The sequence below is a fragment of the Gossypium hirsutum genome, chromosome D12 (genome assembly GCF_007990345.1).
Source record: "Gossypium hirsutum isolate 1008001.06 chromosome D12, Gossypium_hirsutum_v2.1, whole genome shotgun sequence".
In the NCBI taxonomy this organism is placed as follows: Eukaryota; Viridiplantae; Streptophyta; class Magnoliopsida; order Malvales; family Malvaceae; genus Gossypium; species Gossypium hirsutum.
In genome coordinates, this window is record NC_053448.1 from 57,452,767 (window position 1) to 57,466,983 (window position 14,217).

Sequence of the window (14,217 nt, forward strand, 5' to 3'; positions counted from 1 at the left end):
AGTGGTTTCGAGGCCACCAAATCTGACGAGTAGGTTTGTAAATATTATTATTTAATATTTACGAGACAAATGTGATTTTTAAAAATGTTTTTGATTTGATAATTTATGTTATATAAGTGATTTATTAAGTTCAAGTGGTTTTAGAAAATGAGGTATCGGGACCTTATTTTTATAAACTGAGCTGTAAATATTTTTATAAATATTTACAGAGTGTCATTAAGGTGATATTAAATTTTCGTTAAAAAATTTTAATGTTTCGATGGTTAATTAATTAAAAAGGATCAAATTAAAAAAATGCATTCCTGGGACTCTGTTCCCGTAAATCGAACTCGTAAATATTTATTATAAATATTGACGAAGCATTTGTGTGGTTAATTAGGTTTCGATTAAGTGAATATGCTTGAATTAAAAGTAATTAGGTATAAGGACTAAATTGCAATAGGGTGAAAGTTGAATTATAGATTAAAGAAAAACTAAAATGACTAAAGAAGCAATTATGCTATTGCTTATTTATGATGCGTTTTTATGAAATCATTATAAAACTTTTAAGTTAATATATATTATAATATTTACTTAAGTATTAAGTATATATATTATATTATAATAAAACAAAATAATAATATAATAATGTATAATAAAACAAATAAATGGAAGAAAAAGAAATAGAAAGTGAAACGAAACAAAACAGAAAAAGAAACAAAAGGGGAAAGAAAAGCTAATGGTTTCAATTGTTCAAAGCTCAATTATTAACGTCGTACCAGAATCCTCGACTAAAAAGAGGAAAGATAAAGTCGACATCGAATAGTTCAGAATTCTTAGTTTGTATTTTTATAATCCGAACTTAGTTGCTAATTGTTATAACTCAATTTTATATATATGGGAGGTGAGAATTATTATGTTTTGTAATTGAAATTGATTGATTCGTTATGTGATGAATTTATTGAATTTATATTGATTAAATTGAATTGGTATATATATTAAATATATTGATTATTTGAATTGAAATGAATATTGGTTGTATTAAAAAAGTGAATCGGAACCCTATTAACTGTATCGGGCTGAGTCGGATATAGATGGCATACGCCATAGGATTGGAAGAGTTTAGGGATTTCTTCGACTTCGAGTCGATGAGACACTGGGTGTTAATTTACTACTTCGAATTAATTTGATGAGGCACTAGGTGCCAATTTACTTCTGTTTAGCCGATAAGACACTGGGTGTCAAATTATTACTTCGAATTATCCGATGAGGCACTGGGTGTCAAACTGGTGTGTTTAGGTTGGGTCTGTGTATCCGTCCGAGTCTGAGTCATGTTAATAGGGGTAATTAAATGAAATGACACTATGATCAATGTTGGATGGTATTATATGTGAAATGAAAATGGGACTGTAAATTGAAATAAGGATTGAGACACATGAATTGTATATTCATGAATTGGACATGGAATGAACATTATTGTTGTTTAAGTGAAATGTGTATCATATTGTGAGAAGCTATTTTATGGCAAATAATGAGAATTGAGTATAGTATGAATGGTATTATTATGAATTAAATATTGAATGGTTAATGCTATTGTATAAATAAATGTGAATTTTAAATATTCAATTGTGCTTAATATTTAATTGTGCCTATTATATTATTTTGTCTTTAAGTATTTAAATTTGATATGTTTATAATTTGGATTAAAATGATGCTTTGATGACTTGTTTTGATGATATGAAATATTTAAAATTTCTGTCTGTTTGATCTGTAAACTTCGGTAATGCTCCGTAACCCAGTTTCGGCGAGGGATACGGGTTGGGGGTGTTACAGACATAGTACCATTATGAGCTTCATGCAAAATTTTTTGTACAAGCTCTGAATTCCTCGGTACACATACTCTACCTCTGAACAACAGACAATCATCAGATCCAATATGAAATTCCGAATTAGAAGTCGATTCACACTATACCCGTTTAGCTTGCAATTCATTATCACTTTTCTGAGCTTCACAAATCTACTGTAGAAACATTGGTTTAACTTTTAACTCGGCTATGATTGAACCATCATCAGACAATGACAATCGAGTATTCATCGTAACACCCCCTAACCTTTATCCGTCGCCAGAACAGGGTTATGAAGCATTATTGAACTTTTCGAATCAAATATGAACATTATATAATCATCTAGCATACACATCATAATTTAATCATATTTTCCCTTTTATGAGCCTCGAGTCCCAAAATATGTGTTAGAACCAAATCGGGACTAAATCAGGTACTCTAGGAATTTTTCGCAAAATTTCAAAAATTTTCCTAGGTGCAGGGGACACACGCCCATGTGTTAGCCATGTGCCTCACACTGTCCAGTCACACGCTCGTGTGTCTGGCTGTGTGGACTTAAAATGAACCTTAAACATCAAGTTTACCCTTCCCTGCAACCTTGAACACCAAGCAACTCAAAAATCAATCGTTCAATCACTTTAAAATGCAATTTAGTACCTTTAAAACATGTCAAAACAATCATCCTAGTTTCCTAACCAATTTACGCTCATAAGTGCTTCACATATATTATCAAAACAATCAAATAAAACACCATTTAAGCCAATTTCAAATTCATACCAATTTCAACCCAAATTTGCCTATATCACTCTCACTTATGCATCAACTTAAACATTCCATATTAAACATCAACTTAACACGTATAATCATGTATATAAGTAACCAATATCATCTTATGACATCATTTACATTCACTTCCCAAAATGACAAGCATAAGGCATCCTAGGTACATGCCGACACAAAAAGAAATATATATCACCACGTTTTGAGTTCGGGTTCGTTGATGGATGCTGAATCGACAATCTAAATTTAACCTAACCTGTGCACGGAAAATAAACCGTACGCTGAGTATAAACTTAGTGGTATTTCTATAATCCGAATGCTTAAAAGTAAAATAATATAACATACAATAACTATAGTCATGCAATTATTCAATTCATAAATAAGGTATTTATAACACTTTCAATTTTTATCATTTTCTATCCCAAATAGCTTTTCACAATATGAACACAAATCATTTGAACAACAATATTGTTCATTCTTATTCAATTCATAAATACACAAATCATGTGTCTCTAACTATATTTCAAATCACCACTCAATATCAATCATAACACTATTTTATTCAATAACTCATATTAACTTGACACGGACTCGGACGGATACACGGATCCAACACCAGTTTGGCACCCAGTGCCTCATCGGATAATTCAAAGCAATAAGTTGACACTCAGTGTCTCATCGGCCATGCCGAAGTAAATTGGTACCAGTAACTCATCGAATTTATTCGAAATAATAATTTGACACCCAATGTCTCATCAACTCGAAGTCGAAGTATCCCTGAATTCTTCCAATCCTATGGCATGCCATCTATATCTGACTCAACCCGATACAATTAATAGGGTTTCAATTCATTTTTCTAATGTCACAATTATCCAATACTCAATTATCACATAAATCACAATTTCACATATATTCAATTCAATATAAAAAATGCTAACACTTACCTTATTTACTTACCATAAACATTTAAATCAAAATACAACAGTTAATAATTAAATTCGGATTATAGAAATACAAACCAGAATTTCCGAGCTACTCCTCTTCGACTTTATCTTTTCCTTTCTTAGTCGAAGTTTTCGGTACAGCGTTAGCTACGGAAATTAAGACAATTAAAATTTATCAATACAATACAATTTCACATTGAATATTTAAATTTTATTCAACTTTTGTCTAAATTCCAATTTAGTCCCTAAATCGAGACTAACTTTATTTTTTCAAAACTAATTCCATATTTTCATTCAATTTCCACTTTAGACTAAATTAAAATCTCTAATTTCACTCAAATCCCTAAATTTTGAAACTTTTACAATTTAGTCCCTAATACTCAAAACTTATAATTTATTTTACAATTCAATCCCTTTTTCATTTCTAACTTAAAATTCTATCAATTTAATCCCAAATACTTAAATTATTCAACATGAACAACATCTAAAAATTCAATATTTTCTAAAATTTCAACATAGGTTAAGTAGTATTTAATACTAGGATTCTAAAAATATAAAAATTACAAGAAAATGGACTAAATTGACTTACCAATTAAGCTTTAAACCCTTAAAAACCCTAATTTTTTCTCTTTTTTCTTTCTCTCTTTTTCTTCTCTGTTTCGTTCTACTTTGTTCTTCTTTTTCTATTCTTTTTCTTTCATTTATTTTATGCTTTAATTATTATAACAATATAATATAATAATATAATATTTACTTAAATAATAAGTAAGTAATAATTATTATAAATGTATGTATTTAAATGTTACACATGTCACTAATACTACACACTTGTTAATTTGAGGTTTAATTGCTTATTTAGTCCTTTCACTTTTCTCTAATCTATAATTTAACCGTCTCTCTATATGCAATCTAGTCCTTATACCTAATTACTCTTAAATTAAGCAAATTCACCTAATCAAAATCTAATTAACCACAAAACTAACTTCGTAAATATAATAAAAATATTTACGAATTCGTTTTCTAAAAACGGAGACCCGAAAATACACTTTTTGATACCTGTGACTATCGAGTCGTTACATTCATTGCTCGTAAAGCAAACAGAGACTTTCTACTCAGAGCATCTGCCACCATATTTGCTTTTCCCAAATGATAATCGATAACCAAATCATAATCTTTCAACAGGTCAAGCCACCTACGCTGTCTCAAATTCAAATCTTTTTGCAACATCAAGTACTTAAGCTTTTATGATCGGTGAATATATGACACTTTTCACTGAACAAGTAGTGTCATCAAATTTTCAGGGCAAACATAATAAAGGTTAGTTCTAAATCATGTATCGGGTAATTCTTTTCATGTGGTTTTAGCTGTCTAGAAGCATAGACTATTACTTTACCTTCTTGTATGCATCATTGCAAATCACAAATTCCTTACCCGATTCAGGCTGAACTAGAACTGGTGCTTCAGTCAATATGGCTTTCAACCGGTCAAAACTTTGTTGGCATTTATCGGTCCATTCAAATTTCACATCTTTCTGTAACAATCGTGTCATCGGCAAAGCTATCATTAAGAATTCTTTTACAAATCTCCAGTAATAACCAGCCAATCCTAGAAAACTTTTGACTTCAGACACATTTTTCGATGGTTTCCAGTTAACAATTGCTGAAATTTTATTCGGGTCAACTTTAATACCTTCAGCCGATACTATATGTCTAAGAATATCAACTTCTCGAAGCCAAAATTCACATTTGCTAAATTTAGCATATATTTGTTTTTCACGTAGAATTTTCAGAATAATTCTCAAATGATTAGCATGCTCGGCTTCATCTCGAGAATATACCAAGATGTAATCAATAAATACCACCACAAATCTATCAAGATACGGTCTGAAAATCGTATTCATCATATCCATAACTACCACAGGTGCATTGGTTAAACCAAACGGCATTACAAGGAATTCATAATGTCCGTACTTGGTTCTGAAGGCTGTTTTTGACATATCCGACTTTTTCACCCGTAACTGATAATAACCAGAACGAAGATCAATCTTCGAGAACACTGTAGCACATTTCAACTGATCAAACAAGTCATCAATACGAGGCAGTGGATACTTATTCTTGATTGTAACTTTGTTGAGCTGTCTGTAATCAATACATAATATCAGGGATCTATCTTTTTTCTTAACAAACAGAATTGGCGCACCCCAAGGCAAAGAACTAGGTCGAGCAAAACCTTTGTCAATCAGTTCTTGCAACTGTGCTTTAAACTCTTTTAATTCTGTAGGGGTCATTCTGTACGGTGCTATAGATATCGGTGTTATCCCCAGAACAAGATCTATAGAGAATTCAACTTCTCTGACTGGCGGTAATCCAGGTAACTCTTCTAGAAACACATCAGGATACTTACAGACTATTGGTACTGATTTAATATTCGACTCAGATACTTTAGTGTCTAACACATAGGCAAGATAAGCATCATAACCTTTTCTGATATATTTCTGTGTTGATATGACTGATATCACATTAGGCAACCCATCTATATAATCTGACTCAATACAGAGCATTTTACCGTTTTGACATTTCAGCGTAATATACTTCTGTTTATAATTAACCACAGTATCATGTTGAGTTAACCAGTCCATACCCAGAATCACATCAAATTCATAAAATGGAAATAACATCAAATTAGCCGAGAAACGTAACCTCGTACCATTAACGGACAATTCTTACAAATTTTATCAACCATCGTATACTAGCCTAGGGGGTTTGATACTTTAACCACGAATTCAGTGGACTCAACAGGTAAATTTTTATTAAACACTAAATTCGTACAAATATATGAATGTGCTGAACCAGGATCAATCAAAGCTATTATATCAGTATCAAGAAGAGAAAAAGTACTAGTAATAACATTGGGTGCAGAAGCATCCTCACATGCACGAATAGCATATGTTCTAGCCGGTGCTCGTGCTTTAGATCTGACAGTTGAATTTTTTGTCGTACCTCAGCTACCACTCACATTGTCGGGGTTACGAGGTGGTCTACCTCTCGTGGCGGGGTTACTCGGCCTTAAAGTTTGGACAGTATCTTTTTCAGGCTTTTTCGGGCAATCTCTAATATAATGGTCAAAGGAACCACATCTAGAAAATGCTTCAGTTTTCATGCGACACTCTCCAAAATGTAGTTTATTACAATGCTTGCATCTGTGTTTGAGGTTTCCAACACTACCTGCACTTGCTACAGATGTAGCCTGAAATCTTGGATTGAAGCGTTGAATACCTCTACCTCTCCCAGGATACCCCGCAGAGGTGGTAAAACGGTCATGATATTTCTTTAATTTCTTTGAGGCCGACTGATATGACTTTCCTGTAATTTTTTTACTTGAAGTTCTAGCTTCCATCTCGGCTTGCTTTTTCTTTTTACTAAGCTTTTTAGCTTTATGAGCTCGGTCAACCAGTACTACGAATTCTTTTAATTCAAGAATCCCAACTAACAACTTTATGTGTTCGTTTAATCCCTCTTCAAACCGTTTACACATGGCGATTTTAGTCGAGATACACTCTCTGGCATATTTACTCAGTTGGACAAATTCTCATTCATACTCAAATACTACCATCTGCCATTGTTTAAGCTCTAAAAATTCTTTCCATTTCTGATAAAAAAATCTCTGACTGATATACTTCTTTTTTAATTCAGTTTGGAAAAATTCTCAAGTGACCCTCTCATTCGGTACAACAGAAATTAAGGTGTACAAGATAGTTCATCCAGAACCCTAATGGTATTTCCTAACCAGAATTCAAGCCTTTCAAGATCATCTTCAACGGTAGCTCTGAATTCTTCTACCCCATATTTATGAATTTTATCTACAAGAGACTTACCAGTTTTAACAAGTTCTGTACTTTGAGGCATTTCGGGAACTGGTAGAGAAACAGGAGAGGGTGGAGGTTGTTGTACAGCCGAATTTGTTCTTACAGATTCTGTAAATCATTCGTTCATCATTTGAAAGAAGACTTCTTTAGCCTCTCTTACTCGACCCTCAGATACAGGCCTTCTACTACTTGAGGCTTCTCTTTAAACTAAAGCTTGAGCACTGCTCACAACTTCTTCGGATTCAACTCGGTTGGACGACATTACTATATGAAAAACATGTTTTAAAATGTTCAGAAGATATCACACTATCACAGGTTATATAATGGCATGTACAGCTAAACTATATACGCTACATTAGTCTGAGAATTGATTAAACTATAGCTCTGATACCAATAAATGTAACACCCCTAACCCATCACCATTACTGGAATAGGGTTACAGAACATTATCGAAATTTACAGATCAAATACAAACATTTTATATCATTTAACATTTATATCAAAAATCAATCATATTCAGTCATATTGTCCCTTATATGATCCCTCGAGACCCAAAATACACATTAAAAATAAGTCGGGACTAAACCGAGTACTCAGAGAATTTTTCACAAAACTCTAATAAAAATTTCTAGGTGTAGGGGACACACTCCCGTGTGGCCAGGCCGTGTGGCTTACACGACTAAGAGACACACCCATATCACAGGCCATGTGGGCATTCGAAGTAGGACACACAACCGTGTCCTAGCCCATATCCAAATTAGGGTGCTCTTTGACTTGGGTCACACGGCCAAGTCACACGCCTATGTGCTAGGCCGTGTGAGCATACTGAATTGCATTAATAAGGTGCAAGGGTTACATGGCCAAGCCACACGCCCGTATGCTAGGCCGTGTGTCACACACGGCTGAGACACACGCCCGTGTCTCTGCCTGTGTGAATGAAAATAGGCCAATTCCAAGGCCACTTTTCTCACCCAATTTGGCTTCCACCTACATAAACACTTCAACACTTTCACCAACCAATACAAGACATTTAAATCAAGCCAAAACTGTAACACCCTTAACCCATATCCATCGCCAGAATAGGGTTATAGGGCATTACCGGAGTTTACAAATTAATTTACAAACATTTCATTATTTCATCAAGCATTCATATTTATAACCAATCAAAATCAAAATATTAATGAGCTAACGTTGGCCAATGTAACTTATTCATGCAATTATAACCAGAATCAAATCATCCAAAATGACTGATAGAACCAATGGATAGTGTGATATATCTCCGACAAGCTTCCAATCCAATCGAGCTTCCGATAATCATTTCAATGCATCTAATAATTATACATATTACCAATAATAATTCAATTCCAATAATAAAATTCATATTTATATAATATTCATCACCAAATAACATTCACTTTAATTAAAATTATACAAAATATAGTTCATACGAACTTACCAGGCTAAATTGCAAAAATACCAAAAATTCAGGGACATTTTGGTAATTTTTTATTTTCCTCAAATTTCCACCCAATCTTAATCTAAATTAATACTTCATTCAATTTATTAATTTAAATAATAAAACAATTCATTTCATGAAATTTGGTCACCTTTTGACATTTTTACAAATTTACCCTTAAAATTTTACTTTTATTCAATTTGTCCATGAACCTAAAACATGCAAATTAGCCATTTTTAATGAAAACTCATGCTAGTTGAGTAATCATATGTTTTCCTCCTCCTCCTCTCCATTCCACATCCTTAAATGTATATAACATGCTTATATGTAACATTATCTATAATTTCATTATTTACTTATTTGTTCATTCAAAGCTGTCCACTTGAGTCATAGTCACAAAATTATTTATATCTTGAGCTACGTAACTCAAAATTGAGATTCGTTAAATTTCTATGAAACTAGGCTCACATATATTTTTACTATAAAATTTTTAAAATTTTTGGTTTAACCAATAAGTACAGTTTATTCTTTAAATTCATCCCTATTCTGCTGTCTGACAGTTTTGACCCTTCTTCACTAAAAATTAATTATCTACTCGTACAGGATTCAAATAATGTTCCTGTCTATTTCTATTTAAAATATACTCATTAAAGATTTTAAACATATAAATTTAAACCCCTAATAATTTTTATCCAATTTTTTATGATTTTCCAAAGTCAAAATAGGGGAACCCAAAATCATTCTAACCTTATCTCACAAAATTTATTATAACTTATGATTTACAATTCCATTGCTTACAATGTTTCTTTTATGAGAAACTAGACTCAATAATATTTAATTCCATATTTTTTTCATCCTCTAATTCAATTTCTACGATTTATGGTGATTTTTCAAAGTTAACCTACCGTTGCTGTCCAAAACTGTTTTAGTGCAAGATGTTGATAATCAAATTTATAACACCCTTCTTTCCTTTCTCTACAATATTTTCTATCAATTCCTCTTGTTTCCCTTCACTTACATATCAAGAAAATAGAACCTTATATAATAAAACCCTACATTAACATCAGTTTCATACTTTTTCAATAATATCAAACTCAAAAATATATTGAAATCTTGATGTTCTTACCTTGCTCTATTGATTTCAATCTTTAACTTGATTTTCTCTCTCCTCCAGCCTCTATTTCTTGAATCTAACTTGATATTCTAGCTCCCCATGGTCTCCTTATCAATTTTCTCTTTTGGTGGCTATGGAAATTTCTTTGATTTCTAAGTGAAAATGGTGAATTTTTAGTGAGAGGACCAAATTGTAAAGAAAAGAAAGTTTCTTTCTTTCTTTTCTCTTCATATGTTGGAATGCATGGGAGAAGATGATGATTCTTCATCTTTTCTTCCATATATATATATATATATATATATATACTAAATAAAATAATAATAAAATGATAAAATATCATTTAAAAATCAAATTAAAATATTAATAAACTAATATTTATTTATTTATTTAATCTAAAATATCTCCACCATCATCATTATTTTCTAGATTTCTCTTTCTTCTAATTGACCATTTTGCCCTTTAGATCTTTTAAAATTCCATCCTCGAGTCATCAATTAATTTGGTAAAATTACGATTTAGTCCCTCATAATTTTTTATCTATTTAATTTGGTCCCAATTCATCCATTTTCCTTAGTTTCTAGATTATTCCACCCTTAAAATATTTACACTATTGGTCCTTCAACTTTTTCATATTTACACTTTAACCCCTCAAATTTTGAGTATTTACTCTTGGGTAACAAAACTTTTCTCACTTTTACAATTTAATCCTTTCTTTAATTAATATGTCATAATATACTTCCCAATGTTGTCATAACTTCAAATTCTCCTTTTTTTCACTTTATTTCCTTACTATATCAAAGATAATATCTTACTGTAAAAATTTTCGGGGTATTACAAAAACCAAGTTTAGCACATATCATAACACCCCATATGTCCAAGTATTCAATCTTACCTAAATGACCATATAAACATATTTACATATTTTTACAATTATGTTATCTCAAACCTTTCATCAACATACCCATATATTATTCATTCTTAACCACACCAAACATATATCAAGCATAATAAGACCACACCTATATATATATGTATACATCAAAATATGATCAACACAAGTCATTCCAATGGCTAGCCACCACCAAACACATACATACCATTGGCCAAATTTTGTCTATACATGCCATTATAATCCAAAATTTTAGTTTGTTACATATACCGAACTGAGCTAATGGATAGTGTGAGATATCTCCGCCAAACTTCTAACCAACGAGCTTCCGAAGTACTATAAAACAAAGAAAATAAAACAAAGTAAGCATTTAATGCTTAGTAAGTTCGTATAACGGAAAATTAACTTACTATTCATTTATATTTAAGATAAGCATACAAAATACATCCAAAGCAATTTGGCTAGTAGCCTAAACACATAAGTTCATCAAACATGTTAGTCATTTATTTCACATGGATATCAAGAAATATATATGAGCTTATCAAATATTAAATTTCCATGCACTTCATGTATATACGGATAATGATTCATTTTGAATTCATGTATTTTCTTATGTCAGGATTTTTTCCCATTAAATCATTTAAAATATCGATGGATAGACGGGTAGTACACACGAAGTGTACAAATCTATAATCCGTTAATTCGAATCTGGGAATGCTCATATGAGTACATAAACGGGAAGCTCTTTCGAGCCATATAATGGGAAGCTCATGTAAGCCATGTAACGGGAAGCTCATAAGAGCCATAATCGGGAAGTTCAAGCGAGCCAATATCGGGAAGCTCCAAAGAGCCATAAATTGGGAAGCTTCAAATAGCCAATTATCGGGAAGCTCCGAAGAGCCATAAACGGGAAGCTCACAAGAACCATTTAATGGGAAGCTCATGTTAGCTAATAACGGGACGCTATTTCGAGTTGTGGTGTGTTTGCAACACATGCAGGACCACAACCAATTCGAGAACCCTATATCTATCGAATTTTATTTATTCAAACGGGACTTAATATTTATCAAACATTATCGGATATATAATTGATTTTCATACATGATAATTACACAATTCACATACATATCATTCAATTCAAATATATAACTATAAAATTTAGTTACACGAACTTACCTCGACAAGTGTTCGTGTATGCAAAATCTACTAATCTAACTCTTTTTCTTTTCCTCGATCTAACTTCGTATTTAGTCTATAATAATATGAAGTAAAAATTGAAGAACCAGCTTAAACCCTCTTCAATGTCTGTTTTAGAACCGAATTTATTGGTGAAAATGTCTAGAAACCTTTAATTTCCAATTTGTTTCATTTTAATTTGGCAAAATTTACAATTTTGCCATTAATTGGTTTTTATTTTATTAATTTCTCAGGTTATGCCGCCTCATCCACTTACTTTAGGCATATTTATGCCTTAAGTCCTCCCCTATTTATTAGTTAAGTTATTTAATCACTTCATTATCATAATTAGCAAGTTTTGCACATTTTTTAATTTAGTCCTTTTTAACAAATTAGACATGTAATAGATAAAATTTCTTAACGAGATTTTCATACGACATTCCTATCATACCATAGACCATAAAATAATATTAAAATAAATTTTCTTCTGATCTTGTTTTTTTGGTCCCGAAACCACTATTTCAATTTAATTAAAAACGGGTTGTTACATCAAAAGCATTATTGGAGTTGACTTGAGGAGATTGGACTGAGAGCTTGTCAAATTAAGAAGGTAATGGATTGACAAGTACTAATAGGAACTCTTTTCCATATATCTCCGAGAGATCATGTGGGCCCACTTTGTGTGATGCAGTGTTCTGGTGAGGCAAGTCTTTTTACGAGGTTGGGAAAGCTAAGAGGTTGAACTTTCTTCATTCAATTATAAGATTGATGGTTCGGCAATAGATGATACGACAAGGGTATAACAAGTATAATAATTGATTATGATATATTTCGATTTTAATTTAAGGTTAAAAGTGATGTAGTTAAGAAGGAAAACCTTGATCCCTTAAATAAATAGTAATATATTTTTTTAACACTTCAAAAATTAATAATTCAATTTAATCTTTTTAATTTTAACTAAATAAAAATATTTTATTTTTACCTCTCTTAATAATTAATAATTCAATTTAAACCACGACACCATTTTTAATGGTTGCCTCCAAAACTTTTAATTTCATCTTGCCTAGAACAAAATTATTGACTTCCTTTTCTCCCTTGATTTGTAAAATACCAAAAGAAAACTAAAAGCAAGTAGCTTATTCAAAATATAACAAATCAATTATACTTCAAATTTTATCATCATAGACGGCAGGAATATGTAGGAAACTAAAATTTATTGTCATTTTAGCATGCACTTGGCTTAAGTGCCTATATCCCTCCAATAATAGCAATACCAATTTTTTCTCTTCTAATTCGTATGCTTTTTTTACGAAGCTGTGATAAAATTTTATCATCTTCTGTTATTCTTCTTTAGTTAACTCATATTCTCAATCTAATCCATTTGTTAACTTAAACATCATAACGTGTTTCGAGCACAAATTCGATACTCCTATAACATTTGTTTCAATTTCATGTCTACTCTCAACATAAACCTGCGTTAAGATTATTTAGATGCAATGAACATGAACTGACCAAATTGTAGAATTGTCAGAATCACATTAATTTCCATTGACTGGTTTTGTTGTTTTTAAGCTTACTTTCCTGTCTATATATATATGTATTATGTATTTTCTTAATATTCACTTTTTATCGAGGTAAATATTAGACAGAGGAGACCAGGTGAAATAACTCCTCACATTGAATGCACTCAACAACTCTGAAGTTTATCATCTAAAGCAGGCAACTACCAGGTCCCATCGGGGGAGGGAAACTTTTGCCTTGTTTACTTTCACATTCTTATGTGAACATTCAAGCTTTTTTTTTTTAAATTTCATTTACTACCATTTACATAACCCCATTTTGATGAACTATATCTCTCGAGTTTTGCCACTTCTATTACAACATTCATCATATAATCTTTGTCGGGTGGTTTTTTTCCTTGTCACGTTCTAACTTCGATTGTTTCTCAACAAAAAAATAAAATAAAATAGTAAATCATTATTTTATGGTATAGAGTGAAAGAATGTGAATGTTTGGAATAGTGTGTAGAGTTGCTGACGTACAAGAAATGGATGGTTTTCGATTAGATCAGGAAGAAGGAGCTACAACAGCAGGGGGAGGAAAGGAGACTAAAGAATCTTCTTGGTCATCAAATCCACAAGTTCAGGCTCAAGTCAACATAGGCGTTCTA